The following is a 20,369-nucleotide window of genomic DNA, read 5'->3' on the forward strand; positions in this document are numbered from 1 at the left end:
GCATGTTCTTTGGCAGGAAAGAGGAGACTATCATAAATAATCAGACCTGGGTTGCCACTAGGAGTGAGAACCAACTCTAACAATTTTTCCAATAAAAATCTAGTTAGATAGCAGTTCCCTGGGCTGGTACTGGCCAGAACCTTCCTTTTACTTAATATTACCATGAAAGTTTCTAATTATCTCACTAGCTCTCGGAGACCACTAGTTTGTTGGTTTTCCTTTTTTAAAAAGAAAAATTTATCAGTAATAATTTCAGGCACTGAAGCAAAAATTCCAGGCACTACATCCTCCACTAACACTTCATAACTCTCTGAATAATGGCATCATGAATATTTATGCCTTGTTATTATCACTGCTGCAAGGAATGACAGTTTCAGCACAAGTGATCATATTCATTTCCATTTCACTGCTCAACCCTAAATATTCTGTTTTTGTTTCCTCCCACTTGGCAGCTTTATACACTCCGCTGCAGACTTGCTTATGGTCCTGTTAAACAGGTAGAATACCCCTCAAAGAAATGTTCATTTTCCTTTCCTATGCAATCAGAGGGCTAGAGAACCATGCATCCATTCATCCTCCCATCAGCAAATATTCACTGACAGCCTGCTCTACGCTAGGCATTGTGCTAGTGCCGGGATACAAAAAAGAATAAGACATGCTCCTTGCCTGCAAGTCTTGTCCGGAGATAGACAGGGAAACAGTCCACTACACTACAGTGAGGTCAGTTCAATGACTGGCACTAAGTCTTGGCTGCTATGGGAGATACCATTCATGAGGACAACATAAACAAAGACACCAAGGTGAAAAGAGCTCAGTCTGGGCAGAGCATTACAAACAGTTCAGTGTTGTTGAGAGCAGGGGCATGGGATAATAATAACCTTGAAGGCTTTGTTAAAGAGCTGAGATGTGAGGGTGAACTTGAGGGGTCAAAAGTAGGATAGCAATATTGTTGGAAGATTGGTAGTGCAGTCCAGGTAACACATGTGGAACTGAACTGGAATTATGGGCATAGAAGATTTACTGGCTCTTGTAAATAAAAGATTTATTGGCTCATGTAAATGAAAAAATGAGTCATATATCTAACTTCAGATACAGATGGATCCAGCAGCTCAAAAATCATCACCGGAGTTTAGTTTGTCTGCTTCTGTTGTTGGCTGCACAGTAGCAGTGACTGAAGCAGCTCTCACACTATATACATTTAGGTTCGTGACCTAACAGGAGTTCGATGGGGAACCTCCTTTAAATACAACCCTGACATTGAGTCTCTTACTAACTCAACTTGAGACATGTACCCATCACTGTTACCAGAGGGAAATGATGCTTTAATTCACTCAAACATGCTTATGTGCCACTTTCTCAAAACTGCATATACTGAGAGTAGGAGAGGAGCCGTTCACTCTTAAAGAAATCAGGTATTTTTGCAAATAGGAAAAATGGACATGGGATCCATTTTTGGAAGGGTGGCAAAAGACAACCAATGTCTACTCTGTAGGTTACTACTCCATTGATTACTATTATTACTTTGGATTAAAACTACACACACATATATACATCCCTATATATTTGTATATATGTAATTTGTATGCACGTTACACATATAAAATATACTATCTAAGCTAGTTGGTTGGTTATGTATACAGCAACCAACCAGCTTAGATAATTGTAAAGCTATCTTAATTTGGATATTGTACTACATTGATTGTACTAGGAGTCCCAGTTTTCATACTTCCCTGAATCTGATCTCTCTGCCCTCCCCACTGACCCTGTGCTTGACCTTGTGCCTTTTACCAATGGGACAATATCAAACTTAACACAAGCAGAGGCTTAAAAAAGAACCTTTGAGTTTCTCCTCCCTCTTTCAATTTGGCCACCACCATGACAACAAGCTTGGGCTAGCCTGTTGGAAGACGAAAGGTCATGTGGAGGAAAGTCAAGATGTTCTAGCTAAAGCTATTCTAGACCAGCCAGCCCCAGCAGCTAACAGAGGTGCGTGAGCAAGCCCAGCCAAGATTAGCTAGATCAACAAAACCATCCAGCCATGGATTCATGGGAAATAATAAATGATTGTTGTTTCTAATGCAACAATATGTATCTTAAACAGTCTAAATTAGGGTTCCTAGACCCAATTCCAATGGGGGGAGGGAGAGTGGGGAGTTGGTTCCCTTCACGCCAACAAAAATATTCTTGGATATCAGAAAGGTGTCCAAGAATTCAACTCAATTCTGACACTATTTACCTGGAGATAACATCAGATTCCATAGGTTAAGGGCTCAATCCTACAAGACTGCTTCTTGCCCCCCCCTCACACACACATACACACACACTTCAAATGCCAGCTTCAAGCCCAGGCTACCTGTGCTTCTCATCGAGTGGCTACGTATTGGAGGTTCCAATGACCCTCTATAACCCAGAAAGCTAATTGCAAATCCAGATTGTTATCTGTAGTTCTGACCAACTGACATAAATCAGATGTTCTCACAACCCCCTCCTTGGGTCCAATTTGCTAGAACAGCTCAGAGAACTCAGAGAAACATGTTACTTTCTAGATCACTGGTTTATTATAAAAGGCTGTAACTCAGGAACTGCCAGATGGAAGAAATGCATAGGGCAAGGCATGTGGGAAGGCGGGGCGGAACTTCCATGCCCTCTCCAGCACACGGCTCTCTTTGCATCTCCACAGTGTTCATCAACCTAAAAGTTCTGGGAACCCCATCCTCGGTTTTTTATGAAGGCTTTGTTACATAGTCATGGCTGATTAAATCATTGGCCATTGTGAATTATTCAACCTCCAGCCTCTCTCCCTTCTTCGGAGGTCAAGAGTAGGATTGAAAATTCCAACCCTCTAATCACATGGTTGGTTCCATTGGCAATTAACTCCCACCCTTTCCAAAAGTCACCTCATTAACATAATAAAATACACCTTTTTCATTCTCAGCACTCAGGAAAATTCAAGATGTCCCCAATACTGTGAGCCAGGAATTGTGGAGGAAGACCAAATATATATGAGATATATATTTTGGTCATATAAATGACCAAATATATATTTCTTATAAATCACAATATCACTCAGACATTCTCCATTTTTGCCCAATAATATGATTATTAAAGATAACAAAGGCAATGAAGCCCAAGATACTAATGGGCTCATTTGGGTAGTGAGGAAGACAACAGGAAAGAGATGGACACATGGCTACAGCTGAGTAGGTTGCTACAGTGAGCACTCTAGCAGCCTGAAGTAGGTTGCTACAGTGAGCACTCTAGCAGCCTGAAGCCTTGGGAGAGCAAAGTCAAGGTGTACCAAAAGTCAGAAGCAAGCTGCAAAAAAAAAAGGTGGTTGGCAAATCAACCAACCAACCTATAAGTTTCCATTCACACATTTATTGAACTACTGTTATGTAGTGCAGTGGCCTAGGCCCTGGAGCTCAGGAGAGGAGACTCACACTTATGAAATGAGCAGAGCATAATGATCCTTGTGATATGATCGACTGCACACTGACAAGATGCAGATGCTGAAAGAGGTAGAAATGGGAGAAGGGAGACAGCACTGGGATGCAGGAAAATTAAAGGAGAGAAATCGAGCCAGATTTTCCCATGAATAGGGAATATAATCCCCAGAATTTAGAAGCTCAGACAGTTTGTTGAAGGATCTGAGTTATTTTGTGAATCATAAAAAAAATCTGGAAAAAATTATTTCACTGGCTATGTGCTAGAATGGAAAAGCAAAGTTGTGAAAAGATATGAATTTTGCTTCTGCCTGACCTTGGACAGGCCATAAAACGTCTTTAGGTCTTAGTTTTCTCATCTATAAAATGAAGAAAATAGGTAATCTCTAATATTTCTTTCTCTTCTAAAATTCTCCAACTCTATGTGAAAGAAGAACCCAACAATAAGCAGAAAATATAATTTCTGTGATAATTCATCTACCTTAATTTTAGTCCAAGAATCAGCTCTTTACCAAGAAGCTGGAAGAGGAGAGAAAAAGCCAGTAAACCATCATTTAAACCCTGAGGATGAGGGAGAGATACATATCAGGCTTCAAACACAGGATGAAAAAGAATAATCTTTTGGCGATTATTTTTTCCAGAAATGTTTCAAATCTGTCAAGCGTAATGAGGACTCTGTCTACATGTTTTTTGCAGTGTGAAAATGATCAAATAGCTTTCTGTCCTGGAACACAAAGCTTCAGTGTTTAAATAAATACCTCAGTGTTTGATGATGTAAGAAATGGTACCTACGTATCAACTGTTATTGCTTTCTTAATCCATATAGTGGACCGTGTTATTTAGCTTCCAGCACCCACTCCCATCCTAACAGCACCTTAATTTTCTTGTGGGGAAATAACTCTGTCCCACATGTAGCCTTAGAAGGAGGAAAGTTCTTGGAAACCATTTCTCATAACAGAAGATGAAGGGCTCGGATCCTCCTTGTCCCTGGCCCTGGGGTGGGACCAGAGTTGGTGCATGTTGCTAAGCTTGGATAATAACATTGTCTCTGGAGACTTTGATTTTGAGTCATCTGGGTGGGGATTGGGTGTTATTCTTTCCAGACGTCACTCATTAAACTGTTGCTTCCCCACAATGCTTACGGAGGTGGGTTTTCACAGATTCTACATGTTTCCAAGCCCATCCTTCAGCTTCCCATTGTGTGCGCCCCCTGACATTCTCCCAACATCATTAGCTTAGGCTAGTCTGAGTCAGTTTCTATCGCCATAAATGAGATTCCTAACTGATAAAATAATATTCGCCAGAACCAGTCTTATACGTAAGCCAAAATATTATGCTGTCTCTTACTACCTGTCCTTTTTACATACTGTTTTCCCTGCATCATGTGCTCTTCCTGCTTTAATAATAATTCTATTTTTTTGTACTTTTTATGGAGACTCTATAGGATAGCAATTTAAAGCACAGGTTAAAATTCTAGTTTATCCACTTATGAACTATATAACAAGCTCATATACCTTTGCCTTCAGTTTCTTCATTTGTAAAATGAATGTAATAGAAGCATCCATATCATGGGGTTGTTATGTGTATTCAATGAGTTATATTGCCTAAGATAATTGCCTGAGAAATTCAATAATATATTGAATGAGAATAACATCTGGTAAATGCTATGTAATTGTTTGCTATTGTCATTATGTACCAAGTTCTTGACAAACAATTCTCTATGCCTTTCACAACAATTTATCGAGTAGGCACAATCATATCCATTCTAAGGAAATTGAGGCTAAGAAATCTAAAAGCTTGCCTTGGGTCCTACGTTTAGTAAGTAAAAATGGCAGAGTCAATTTCATGTCTTTATCTGACTAACTTCTGCCTGCCTTAACTCTTTTTATCTCCTCCAGAAAGCCTTAAAACCCCATGTCTCGATCGGGAGAGATCTCTGGTGCTCCCACAGTTTAGTTCATGTCCTGTCTTGTCATCACAGTTTCATAAATTGGAATCATGCTCCTTCAAGGCAGGGATGAGGCTTTCTTTACCCAGTCAGTACCCAATATAGTGTCTGTTACACAGACAGTTTTCTGCAAAATAGTTAGGGAATGAATGAAGAGAAGGGTGCAAAAAGAGAATAGAAAGGAGAGGAATGGAGGAAACTAAAGAACTTTCACCTTCATCTCAGCTCTGCCTAGAGCCAGGCCTGAATCTCCGTGATTCCAATAACAGAGTAATGGAGAGATTTGTGATAAGTCAGCTTAATCCACTTGGGCAGCCAACCCAGAATAGTCAAATCCCAAGGCCGCTGAGCCTAAAAAACATTTGTAACTTTTAACCGTAATCACCTTCTGAGAATCAATCCCTAGGATATAATCAAAAATAGAGAAATAAAAGCTTCACATAAAGAGATGCTCATTGAGTGTCACTTTAAAATGAAAGCGATATAAATAACTAAAAATAGTAGTATAGTGGTAAATAATGATGTTTTAAAATATTAATGATAAAAATAATACTTATAGCTAAATTTATTGAGTAACACTATAACATACACTGTTCTAGGCACTTTAAATGTATTAACTCAGCCCTCACAACAGTGCTATGAAGAAAGTATTACCATTATCTCATTTGAAAAATGAGAAAACTGAGGCACAGAGATTGCCTAGGTTCATACGGCTTATAAGAGACAATAATGAAGAATAGGTACCAACATGGAGAGGAAAAATCTTATACAACAATTTAAGTGAGGAAAACGGTATGTTTATTTGGTGATCAGAAAGCTAAAAAGCAACACGTGTACAAACAGAAAGAAAGAGAAAGAAAGAAGAGAAAGAGGGAGAGGAAGAAGAGGAAAAAGGAGAAGAAGGTGTGTGGGGGAAGAGAGAGATTTGAGGGAAGGAAAGAGTTAAAAAGAGGGAGAGAGACAGAGAGACAAAGAGACTCCGAAATGTTAAGTTAGGGAAAGATTGGGAATCTCGGTGATTTTCCTCACTTTTTCCCCTTCCTTTTCTCTATGTAAGCTCCATGAGGGCATGCATTTCTGTTTTATTTTGTTTTCTACTATATCCATACAGCCTAAAACAGTGACTGGCACATAGGAGGCACTCTTTAAATATTTGTTCAATAGATGAATACAAGATCAAATGTATTTTCCATGATGATTATGTATTACTTTTATAAACTATAAAATCTAACTTTTATAAAATATAATCATGGAGGTATAATTAATCAAATTGAAGACTGACATTAATCAGTGAACTTACCTTCAACTCTTCCTCTGCAATTTGACTTGCGGCTCCTCCCATCAAGAGGTTCAGTCTATTTCCCCGCCTTTTGAGTTCAGGCTGGCCTCGGTGTTTTATTTGGTAAATAGAATGTGGCAGAAATAACAGATTACCAATACCAAGCCTAGGTCTCAAGAGGCCTTGCCCATTTCCACTCACTTTCTTGAAATCCTGCCACTTATCTCATGAGCAAACCCAGGCTAGGCTATTAAATGATGAGGGAGGCATGTCCCAATCACCTTTATCCACCAGGCCAACACTCAGCAACCACCACATGCATGGATGAGGCCATTCTAGGCAAGCCATCCCCCAGCCTACCCATCAGGTCACTGAAGATTTATGACCAAGCTAAACTGAAATCAGCCATATCTGGCCCAAATCAGCGGAATTCTTCAACTGGCCTGTATACACATAAGCAATCATAAATACATATTGTTTAAGCCATTTAGCATGATTTGTTAAACTGCAACAGCCAACTGATACATTAACTTGCTTTCCATCTTCCCCTCTTACTCCCCACCTTATATTTGATATTCCTTCACCCCAAATTATTTGACATTCCATGAGTATCTCACAATCATGTCTCACTGCCTTTGTCATGCTATATCCTCCACCCAGAAGGCCTCTCTCTCTCCTATCTTGTGAATATCTACTCATCATTCGTATCTAGCTTAAACGTCATTTTTTCATTCATGCGATATTTATTGAAGCTAGGCATTGAGGTTTCAAAACTGAGCAAGACATGGTCTATATTAAACTAACTTAGAGTTGAGGAAAGGCAAGCAAGTAAATATCTAATGTCACTTTCTTTTTTCTTTCCCTGACTCCCTTAGATAGACTTATGTCTTCATTATCTCTCTCTAAGCGCTCTCATTCCTTAATTATAGTACTTCCCACAGTGTGTTGCCAACCATAATAACAGTATCTAACTTGAAGAAACATTATGAAAAATAGATGAGATTATCAAAGCAGAAACCCTTAGCATGGTGGGTGAAATATACAGTAAATGGTAAATAAATGATAGCTGTTGTTACTTCTAGTTAACATATAGTCTCGTCTCCCTTACTTGATTGCATACAAGTTTCTTGAGAGTAGAAACTGGGACAAATTCATCTTTGTATCTGGAGTACCTAAAGACTATTTGTGCCTGGCACATAATAAACACTCATCAGATGTTTATTCAATAGATATCAACCAGACGTATAAGAATTGAATACAAATCCAATAATCACTGAGCAAGTCAGCTGCCCTGGGCTCTTGTGTTATACTGAGGCGCCCTCTGCTGTGGATGAGTCTGTTGGCACATCCGGGTATGAAATGAAACTCCTGAAGAAGTCCAAAAAAACAAGAAACTTTCCAGAAACACACATTAACCAAGGGGTACTGCTCCCCTCCCCATTGGAATACATGAGGTCATTCATCTTATAGCTGCAACCATCCATGTTATTTGTTTCCTGAAGAAAGAAAATGTTTTGGCTCAGATTTTATACCTTGCTTAGATAATAAATAAACCCTTCCAAAGTAATGATGGAATAAAAAACTAAAGGGAAGTGGTGGGACAGATGAAAGGATAGATCACAGGACTCCATGCCTTGCCATGTTTGAAATCACTTTGAGAAGAGAGAAATTAACTACAGGCATGGGACATACTCATGACTTGAGATTTTAGCTAAAGACACCTAAATGTAGATGTACTTCAGTTTACAGAGTAAACAAATTCTAAGGAACACCCAAGTAAATCAGTTTTTATAAATCAGATTATGTGCCACGATTACTTAATCACATATCTGTAAAGAAAATATTTAAATAGAAGTGATAAAAATTGCAGCAAATTATTTAAAATAATATATTAGCCTGAACAAATATATAATTTATATATTAGCAGTTATGGTCAGACATTGTGGTAAAGAGAGATGTGAATGGGGAGATGCATTTTCATTTCTGTAAAAAAAAATTTTTTTTACTTAAAAGAAAACATCTTCAAAGAAAATTGCTTTGAATAACTAAATGTACAGTGCTCCATAGACACTGGCCTCTTTCTAGTCATTTCTGTTGTGAACAGTCAAACTTTAGTGAAAGGGCAATGCTATGTTCTTGTATAAGTACTTCATGCCCATAAGACTGAAAGCTAAGTGTGAGATGAGCCAATTAAAGTACTGCATTTTCCATAAATGCAAAGCTTCTTTATTAAAGTACTGCATTTTCCATAAATGCAAAGCTTCTTTATTCTATTTCTGTTAATACTAGAGTAGCAAGTCCTTTGAACTTCTAATTTTGACTGAAATTGACAGTTGACACTCACCCAGATGTACTGATAGATTTTTGACTGTAGTAACAGATTTGTGTGAGTTTAAAAACCTTTTCTTTTTTCAGTATTAATTGAGGCAAGTGACAGGGTCCCACCTCTGGAGGAATCATAAGCCTACTCAATAGAATGAGGAGGAAAAAGGAAAAAATTAAGGCAAAACAAGACAGAAAAGAAGATGAAGACAAACCAAATCACCAAAAAAGTAAAATGTTCAGTAGAAAGCTTACTGTCAAAAAAGAAAGCACTTGCATAACCTGGAGACTATAGTCCAAATGGGCAAGTTGAGTAAAAAGGACTGCTGGATAGACTTGCGCATATGAAAGATGGGCTAGATAAAAACCGACCTTAACTACTTCTTCATTTAAACTGTATATAGACAATAGTATTGCTTTATCTGGGAAGGTAGCTCACTTTACAACATTATTTTCTTCTAAAGTGAGTCCCTCATACTACAATACAATAAACTCAAGTTCTACTCAACCCATTTAATAAAAATAAGAAAACAAGCCTTTTAAAAGATGACTAAATTGAAAATACAGAGAATATTTAAAGCTATCAGAAACTACAAGGGACAATTTTATAACAATATTTATTTTTTCTTTGAACATTTTAAGCAGTTTTTTCAGAGTCCATATCTAATGATATACATTATTTGTATTCTCTGTCAGCCTTCCTTATTTGTTGTTTGGAGCTTTTTTTTTTCTTTTTATTACCTCATCTTGTCTCTTCATATGCCTAGTAATTTTTTATCGAGTGCTAGATATTGCCTATGCAAAAATTGTAAAAATAATTTACGGCTTAGAATTATTAGTCTCTCCTGAGAGAGTTTTCATTTGCAATACCAGACTTCTGTGATGCTAGTAATCTTGTATCACCTTTATCCAATCAGGGGTTTAGATGATTCAAATCTATACTTCAAGGACTTCTGATTTGGGCTAAAATGAATAAACTTGCTCAACGCTATCCCTTTCTCAAAACTCATATAACAACCATAACAATGATGACTTTTCTGTTTTTTTATTTTCCCTATACCTAACTTAGACTCCAAGGCAGCCGAAATCTGGATCTATACAGCAGATGTGAATAGAAAAACTCCAAGAGAAACCCTTTTTTTTTAATTTGGAGGGCAATATAAGGAGTCCTGCAAAGTTGTTAATGTAGAGGGAAACCCCGCTTTTTTCTGTTATTAATCTTTGGCCCTGCCCTCTGGCAAGTCGTGAAGGTGCACTCTTGGAACAGAGCAGCAGTGGTGAGCTTGCAGTGACTTGAAACTCAGAGAAAATCCTTCTCTGCTGCAGAAGAACGGGGAAAAGGAGTCCTGTGTGATCTGAAGCGTGTTGGGCGAATTCCTGTTAACTGTTTGCTCTCTTTTTTCTCTCTACCCTCTATTCCTGAGGCAGACCGAGTTATGGAAAGTATGCAACAACATGGAGAGGCCAAAACTCCAGGTTTCTAAGGGCCATGAGAAGTGGCCTTTGAGAACTAGAGAACTTTGGGGATACTGTAGAAAGGAGGGAGCTGGAGAATGGACCTCTAAATCTGTGTATGAAGTCACTACTGAGCTCTTCCTGGTCGGATAGAAAGTAGCATATACTTTGAGAACGAAAGTATAGCATAGACCATTGCCCATGTTGCAAACTAGCTTCTGCATGGGCCATACAAGGGGTGGATCCAAATAACGCTGTAAAGTCTTTAAAGACTAAACTAAAATTGGAATCACAGCACAGAGAAGGCAGATTGGGGTTTGCAATCTTATATTAACCAGACTGATTACCTGCTAAAACTGAAGATCAAATTATCCAGAGAAACTTAACAGAAACCAGAGCCTCATAACATAATATTCAACATATCCAGAAGACAATTTAAAATTACTTGATATATAAGGAATAAGGAAATTCTCAACTCAGTAGAAAAGATAATCAATAGATAGGAACTCAGAAATGACCAAATGTTGAATTATTGTTATACACTCAAACATGTTTATAACAAAATAAGGAGGCATACTCATGACAATTATTCTTGTTGTCTCTCATCCAAACCCCTACCCCCAAAACACACACATATACTGATCAGTGTGAGACGGTGAGACATTAAACTCTCAAAAGCTTATCTTATAGAGAGATGGTGCTCCATTCTGGTAACCAGACTCAACTTAAAAATCGTAATACAAGTTACAATTTATCTATAATCTACTATGTTTGAGTACTTTATACGTACTATTTCTACCTTTCACTACCTTCAGATTAGAAAACTGTGGCTCAGGGAGTTTACTAGTCATGGGTCCAATGTTGATAAATGGCTGAGTCAGGATTAAAACTTGAGTCTAATTGTTGCCAAGGCCCATGCTTTTCCCACTATGTCCTATTGCATATATATGCCTCTCTTCTGAGGAAGATGTTGTGGAAAGAATTTTTTGGCACATCTCATAGAATGGGATACTATGTCACTAGGAAGATTTTCTAGCCAAGATCTTGGTGCCTATGATGATTCATATTTAGATCATGTTCCTTGAGAGTAGGAAAAGATATCTGTAAGCAGCTGGTTTTAGCAACTGAGAGTTGTAAAGAAAGTTCTCAAGGAAACCAGCCAATGATATTATAGGAAATCTCAGAGGTCATAAGTGCTATTTATTTCTCCCCACAGCTAAAATTTCAACTCTTGCTGAAATTTTCTTTTCACTTCCAGCCATAACAAAGGCTAAAGTGTTTATAATTAAATAACTATAAGAAAGGTTCTGAGAGATTCCACAGGCTTCTGATTCTAGCACCCCCGAGCCCACCCTTTTCAGGTAACTGCTCTATTATTAAGCTGAATCTTAAGTAAGTGGGCCTGGACATCTAGCCAGAATAAAGTGTCAGCATCTTTTTCAGCCCATCAAAAGAGAAACCTACCTGGTCAAGGATAACCACTCAATCATATAGTTTCAGTTGTGTATATGTGAAATAAGATATACCCTTTGAGTCACAGACTAAAATAATCATATTTTGCCTTTTTTCTCTATCTGAGAGCTGTGAAGAGAGATTCCAGCAAAGGAATCAAATCATTCAGAGTTGCCGGTTGAAAAATGTTGGCCCAAACACTAGGGGATCTGGCTTCTCATTCCAACATTGCCACTAATAAATCGTAAATAGTTGCTTAATTTCTCTGTGTTCCTTCAATGAAATTCACTGTTGAATTGAGTATCTTTGAAATCCCCTTTAGCTGAAACATTCCAGAAACTTTCATTGGAGGTCTGGTAGTGAAGAGACAATTATTCCCTGTGTTTGAAGTTAACTCCAGATACCGTGGGGCTATCTCTCCTGCCTCTCTATTGAACCTTGTGTCCACAGTATGTGGTCGAGTTTAAGTAACATCACTGAGTGTGGCCCAATGCAAACCCTTCATTTGAAAGTATTTTATATTTTTTATAAGTCAAGGGTTTCCACCACATTAAAACAGGCAACTATAGACCACACCCCTTCCCCTCTCTTCCCCTATATTACTTCATGAACCTTAATCACACAGATATGGTTATAGAGGCCTTGATCTCAAATACTTTGAAGTCATAAAATGTTAAAACTAAAAGTTATGAAATATGATCTGCTTTATTCAGGGTTCTCCAAAGAGACAGAACCAATAGTTTATTCTTTCCCCTCCCCAAAAAAGAAGGTTAAAGTCCTTAAGTGATGTTTACTCTCCTCCTTGATATCCAGTAACTTAAAATACTATGAGAAAAAATTTACAATACTTAAATACTATGATATAAAGTCAATACATCTTATGTCACAAGATGAGGGAAGGAAAAAAGAAAACAAAGATTTTATATGTATATAAAGATATATATACATATATATTTATGCATATATATAATTGTTTTCATCTCTCTCTTATTCCCTCAATATGTAACATAAGATAAATTGTCTTTACATATTCCATACATATATATATATACCTATATATATGGCTACAGAGGCCTTGTATGTGTGTGTGTTCAAACATGTTCATAATAAAATGAAGAAGAATACTCATGACAATTACAATCCACGTTTCTGTAACTGGTCACATGGTTATAGCTGGTATTTGTAACTACCTTCTTCCACTACCTATTCGGTATTCTTTTGTTGATGAAACAGGTAGGAAAGACAGTGATTTCATTAACATGGCTAGAACTTAATTTCATTTTACCAAAGAGCTCTAACAGCCTCAGGGAAGCTCCAGCCAAACAAAATTTGAATAAATTTGTCTCTTCCCAGAAAATATAAGACATTATAATAAAGAGTTATAACCAATTGTAATTAAAGTGGTATAATAACATTATAAGAAATCATCTTTCAAAGGCTGAGTATTTTTTTGATTGGTACCCAGAGAGGAAAAACTTCTATTATCTTTTTTCAAGTCATTATACATAATATTCAGGAGAACACTTGCCACTTTTGAATTGTAAATAAAAAATAGTACTTATCAAAATATATGTCCTGCTGGCAGGTACTACTACATTATTTTCTCCCAGCAGAGATACTCCTTCATTCTCATCTTCATAGAAGTTTGTACAGTTAGGTCTGAAGCATTGGTCTTACATTTTCTCTGTAGATACAAAGGATGTCCTTTTATGTTGGGGGATTAAATTGCAGATTAAATACAACCTCCACCAAAAGTCCATATTAGTCATCATTTTATCAGAATAAACATATTTGGGTCACTGAAAATACCAGGAAAAGAGGAAAAAGGGAATATGAAACCAAGAATAGAGATCTTTAAGGAAAATATATTTTGCTATACGTATCTTTCTCAGGAAGAAAATGCTTTATGACTCAGAGACCAATCATCAATAATAATAAAAGTCGAAGATATGAACTTTCACAAGTGACATTCAAAACAAACTGGTCCAAAAACATTGTTAAAGTAAGTAACATATGGTATAAGTCATTATGTATCTCAGGTTGGCAGTCTCAAATTGCAGTGGCTGTCTCTCATTTTTAAATCAAAGTTTGATGGTAATATCACATGTGACAAAATCAGATCTTACAAGCTTAGTTTCCTGCTTACTCTGTTAATCTGCTGTATAATGTGATCCCAGTCATTTTAATAGGGCAGGGATGGGAAGGGCAGGATCAACTTTCATGTTAAATTGTTAGATAATCACCACGAAACCTCTGAATAGTTGAGAAGTTTGCCATTGTGAAGACAAATTAACTTGGGACTTGGCAGGATGTATGTGAGTGTGTGGGTCATGGTATCACTATTCATGCCAGCACTGTAGACACAACATGAGTTGAAAATAGACTTTTTTCTTCCATTCCTTCTTGAGGCTATGTCAGAGGAATATAAAGTGAATAAATGGTCAGAAGAGAAACAATTCACAGTTGGATCTGGGTCAGACAGTATGGGCTAGAGCCTGTGAACACAGCTACCAGACCAATATCACATCATGCAGACCTTGAATGGAATGACTAATGCTGAGAAAACTCATTTTCATTTTACCTACCCAGGGAGAAAGTAACAAAGTTCTGAATTTTTAAAATCTGAGGTCTAAAGTAAAGACTGCTTTATGCTGATTTTCAATCTTGGGATGCAGTCTGACTGCTAGGAAAAAGATGAGAGTCAAATGGGAACATAATTTGGAAAGATCTGTTAATATTTAATGTTTCTAAAGCTATTAAAATTTGAGTGACAGTTCCAATATTTTCTTTGAAAATACATCAAAGTAGGACTTTTGCATATAAGCTAATACATGATATAACCTCAAGTTTAAAAAAAAATAACTTTTATTAAGCGTAGCTATAGATAATGTCTGAATCTGCAGGTACACAGAAACGAACTTGTTTGGGAGAGAATCTGTAGATCCAGTGTAGAAATTGACTGGAAATGGGGGATAGAAGGTACAAAGAAAACTTTCCCTGGAGAGATAGGGAAGAAGAAGATCACTCTGCCCTTCAGCCTATGTAGCAAGCAGGTCTACAGAAGCAGACCAATTTCTAGTTCAAGGGGACATGGATGATAATTCTGTGATCTTCCTGAGAAAGTGAAAATGTGTGAACTTCTCAGTCCAGCCAGTGCTGGAATCCTTGATAATGTTAGAAATGCAAATCTTGGGACTGGCATTGGAACAGGTTGTAGATTAGTGGTTCTCAAACTTTAATAAATATAAGAATCATCAGAGGAGCTGGTTTAAATTGTAGCAAGCCAGACCTAACTCTTCGAGATTCCATTTCAGTAGGTTAGTACAAGAATCTGCAATTGAATAAGTGTTTCAGATATTGCAATTCAAATGGTCCTTGCATTTTGAGAGATACACTACACTTCAGGAATAAAGATATCTGGGATTTTACTATCTTTTTCCCTTGCTTTCAAAAAAAAAAAAAGAATCCCCAATTTTTGCAGAGTATTTTATTTTCCCTCTTAAAAGAGGTAGCATTAAAATATTGTTGCAGAAATGTTGTGAAATCAGACTGGCAAGAAACCAAGCACCACTCAGAGAGTTGGAGAACTCAGGTTTATTATGCCAGAGGTCCCAGAAGAGCTAACGCTCTGAAGATCTGGGCCCTGAGCTCAAGGGCAATTTTGCTTATGTAGGGCTTATTTGGCATGTGCCGATTGGTTAATTTGTCCTCAGACGGTTACAAAGCGTGGAAATTGCTATGGGCTATGGGCAGTTACAGAGCATGAGATTTTCAGACAGGAACTCAGGCAATAGATCTGTTATCCAGACAGAGCAAGCAAAAGGGAGGATGAGTATTTAGTTAATTTTGAGGTCACCCTGCCCTACAGTCTATGCAGCACACGTATTTACAGAAGCAGACCAAAGAGCTAAGGTTAGCCATTTGAGTGGAAAATTCCTCTTTATATCATGAGCAGTATTACCCACCAACAATCTTTAACACTTTTTTAGAGCTTACTATGTTCCAGGCATTGTAAACACTTTATGTTATAATAATATTAACTACCATTTACTGAGTATTTACTAATTGCCAGGCACTGTTATTTAATTAAACACAGGATATTTTAATAATATCTAATTTAATCTTCTTACAAAGAAATTATTATTCTCTCTTTTTATAACAAAGAAAATTTTTGTAACAAAAGTTCAAGAACTTGTCTGAGGTCACATCTCACTAAGCAAAATACAATCTGTGAATTCAAAGACTGTGTTTTCTAATGCTTTATTTTTAAAATGATCTAATGAGTGAGAGAGGAAAACATCTCCATGTGACAAATTCCTGCAAGTGTGTATAACTAGCCAATGCTGTAAATGGAGCTGTCATTCCCACTTAATCCCCACAGATAATACCAACACATTGAAAACAGCTTAATCAGTCATCAATATTCTTGTCCTTTCTTATCACTGCTCAGTTGACTAACAAAGAAAAGGTGATTCCAGGGCTTTGTTTTAAACTCCTGGGAAAAAGAACTGTGTAAGTTGCACACCCCATATGATTTAGCTGTAAAGCAATTAAGGTATTTGCCATATCTTTGGTACATTCTGTCTTGCATAAGGTAATGTGTCTTCTGTCCTAGAATCGCTTAAATAATAGCACAGAGAGGCAGCCATGGTGATTGGAAAGAGCTCTTCCGGATCTGAGTTAGAAAGAAGTGAATTTGCCTCTCTGCTCTGCCTCTCATTAGTTCTGTGTTTCGGGGCTGATCATCTGTTTTCTCTGAGCCTCGGTCTTCTCACTTTTAAGGTATGAAAAAAAATAAATACTTCAAAAAATAAAAGAGAATTAAATAAAATAAGTTCCTAATGCAGAGTAGGTGTGCAATAAGTTTCATTTAAATATTCTGTTTATAAGTGAAGTTTAACCTTAACTTTATGCAGTTTGAAACATGGAAGTTCTCCAATATCACCCTGTTTTTAGATAAACTCAAAAATATGCTCAACACATTGGACTTTGATAAGTCATTCATAAATATTATCAAACTCTTCAGGATGGTGATAGAGATAGATCAAAAGAAGCAAGCACCATGAATATTTTATTTAAAAAAAGAAAACAAAGTGCTTTTGGAAAAGCTGTTTCAACTGCCTAAAGTTTTTTAAAAGTTTGGTTTGCTCATTACTGTAATAAAACTTTTAGAACTACAGATTTCATGCCCCTCTTTATTACCTGTGGTAAGTACAGGTCATGCATCCAATTCATAGAAATAAGTATATGTCTATTACAAAAATTTTCATATCAAGTCAAGCATTTATTAATGTGTTCAGGAGACAGTTATCCAATGATGATGATGGACCAGCTAGGAACTAAAATTCAGCATTAAAGAGAGTCCCCATAGACAAGAAACAAACAGGGGAGAAGCACACAAACTATACAATGTGATAAATGCAATGAACATATTAGCATGAGGCTCAGAGAAGAGAATTATCTGGGGATAACTTTGAAGAGGTCATAATACCTAATGGCAATCTTAAAAACTAAATTAACCAGGAAAAGAGAGTGGAAAGTTCGGGCGAAGGGAATAAATGTGCAAGGTCACAGCAGTATAATAAAGCATGGCATACTTGAAAACTACAAATAGCAGAAAATAGTTGCAAAGGAGAGGTTAGGGTGGGGTATGCGAGGCAAGTAAACAGAAGAGAGACTACAGGTAGAGATGCATCAGCTAAGAAGGATCTTCTGTGCCAAAATTATTTTAAAAGACATTCTGAAAGCCAGAAAATGATAAAATATATCTAAGTGAATGATAGATAAATTAGAGAAAAAGGAAACAGAACCAATTTAGTCTATTTTGTGCCTCACTACTTTCTGGGTATCCTATGCATTGAAGACAGGATTCTGGGTAGTGGGATTTTAAGATGGTAACAGACATGCCTGACTACTGAGGAAGGTTCTGGGATCCTATATAAGAATGGCATGGATCATGCACCAGAATGGATGTAGAGGTAGGCGGGATTGACAGAAAGAATTGTGTCTCATAGGAGTAAAAGGGATAGCTAAACAATAAGAAAATAATAGAAGTAAAAGGGAGCTATCCCTTTAAGATGTTTTCTAGATCAATAGTCCCAAATTAAAAGAGAACAATGGAAGCACTACCATTTTATGACAATTTCCACACACCCTTTCTGGGTCAGTGGAGCAAAGAGAGAATTGTAGTTATGGAAGCTGATCAGGTTAGAGGACCTTGGGGGTCTTAGAGCCCTGGCTTGGGCATGATTTATCCAGACAATTTCTTATACCTATAAAAACAACTGTATGGCTGTCTAGAGAGAGGAGTTGGTAGCCAAATACTGTATTGGGAATGCCAGAATTTTATCAAAGCTTGTGTATTTTCTCAGTGTAAGAAAACAGTTAGATAAAAATGAGATGTTCCAAAGGATGTCCAATTTAGTAGTGAGTTTAGGACAGACTGGAAGAAAAGCCTAAGCCAGCACTACAAGATAACCTCTTTTTTAAATTCAAATGTTTGTTGGTATTATAATATGAGCAGTTCAACTTTATGATGTGCTGAGATCTTGGCAGCCCAGGACTTATGGCAAAAAGAGACCATCACCAAACAGAGAGCTGCTCAGGGTGAGATGGTAAGTAGGGAGAACTGACCTGGCTGCTATAAACAAAGGCGGCCAGGTGTTCCAAAGCCCAGTATCTAAACTCTGTGCAAGCTCAGACATGGTTTGGACAATTGTAGGTGGCAGAAGGTCCCTTCCAGTGAGTGAGGCATGATGGTGAAAGATCCCAGAAGTGGTCCAACCTGGAAATCAAACAGATGCAGTCAGAATCTTGTGATCTGACCTTATGTGGCATAATTTCAGCCAGTGGCTAGAGAGGGACTCTATGTTTCAGTATGCAAATACCTTCAGTCTCTTGACTTTGTCATGCTCTCTGACCTTGGAATCTTTACTCATGCTGTTCTCTCTGCTGGAAATCACCAATAATGCCTTTTCATTCTCTTGTCAAAGAACTTATCATGCCATTATAATCACCTGTTTATGTATCTGTCTCCCCCAATAAACCATATGCTCCACAAAAATGGAGCTTGTCTGTCTCATTCACCATTTATCCCTAGTGTCCAGTACAATGCCCAACACATAGTAATTTTACAATAAGTACTTGTCAAATGAATGAATAAATGAATGAATGAATGAACGAACTAAAGAGAGAGAAGCTAGAGAAAGAAGGATCAAGCCCATGAGCTGGAACTTTAGTTAACAACTAGGATTCAGTGTTCCAGTTCCAGAGAACTAGCAACTATTACCTTTATCTAATTAGTTTACTTTAGAATGCTAAAGAATGTGAGAGTAAAACTTATTTGGAGATCTATAATGAAGCACAGTATGTACACAGTCCCCACAGAGATTAAGTTGATGCTTTTGTCATCCTGGCTTCACCATTTATATCTGGTTAGTGAGGACTATGATCCTCAGTTCTCACATCTGCTAAATGGCATAATGTATGGAAAATGCCTAGGACAGGGCTTCACATACAGTGTACTCACTAAGTGGTCCTGTTGTAAATGTTTGCACCAGAACTCAGACTGAGGTGAAAGGAATGTTGTCACTTGTTTTGTTCATTCCTCTCTCCAACACCATACACACACCTTCTCAAACACATACACAGACACCAGTAAATTCTCTGAGGGTTTTTTGTTTATTTGTCTTGTTTTGCTTTTGTTTTTTTGTTTTTTGTTTTTTGGGGTTTTTTTGAGTAAGGGAAAGACTAGTAACCATCCACCAAATGCCCTAGAGCCACATACGTATGCAAAGGTGTTCTGCATCCATATGTGTAGTCTGACCCTGAAATTAGAAACAGGACATTGAGGAATACACTGCTCTTGCCCAATTTTGGCTTGGAACCTCTTGAAATAATAACACTTTTCTTTTAACTGTATCAGGGTTCTTAATCCTGGCTACACATTAGAATCATCTGGAGTCCTTCTAAAAAAGAATAATGCTTAGATTCACCCCCAGACCAATTAAATTACAAACTTCTGGTAATAGGAGTCAAGTTCGGGTTTCTAAAGGTTCCAGGTAATTCTGATGTGCTAATTCATGTGTAGACCATGGGTCATAGCACTGGCATCATTTAAGGGTTTATTTAAAATGCAGGCTCTCAGTCTTCTGTCCAGACAGAATCAGAATCTGCATTTAAAGGAGACCTCTTAGTTTTTCATAATCACATCAAAGTTTGAGAAGTACTGGTAGATTTCTCAACTCTGGCTACGCAGTATAATCATCTAGAGGACTTTTGAATAATGCAGATGCTTGGGCTCTACTCCCTGAGATTTTTATCTATAACCAAACTGGAATAACCAAACACAGATCATGACTCATGTTCTACTTTTACTCAGTTATAAATAATTTTAAATGTCTATATTAAAAGAAACATGGAGGTGGGGGAGGAGGAGGGGGTGGTAGATAAGGTAAAAGGGGTCAAATAT

This window comes from Pteropus medius, unplaced genomic scaffold (genome assembly GCF_902729225.1).
Source record: "Pteropus medius unplaced genomic scaffold, Ma_sr-lr_union100, whole genome shotgun sequence".
NCBI lineage: Eukaryota > Metazoa > Chordata > Mammalia > Chiroptera > Pteropodidae > Pteropus > Pteropus medius.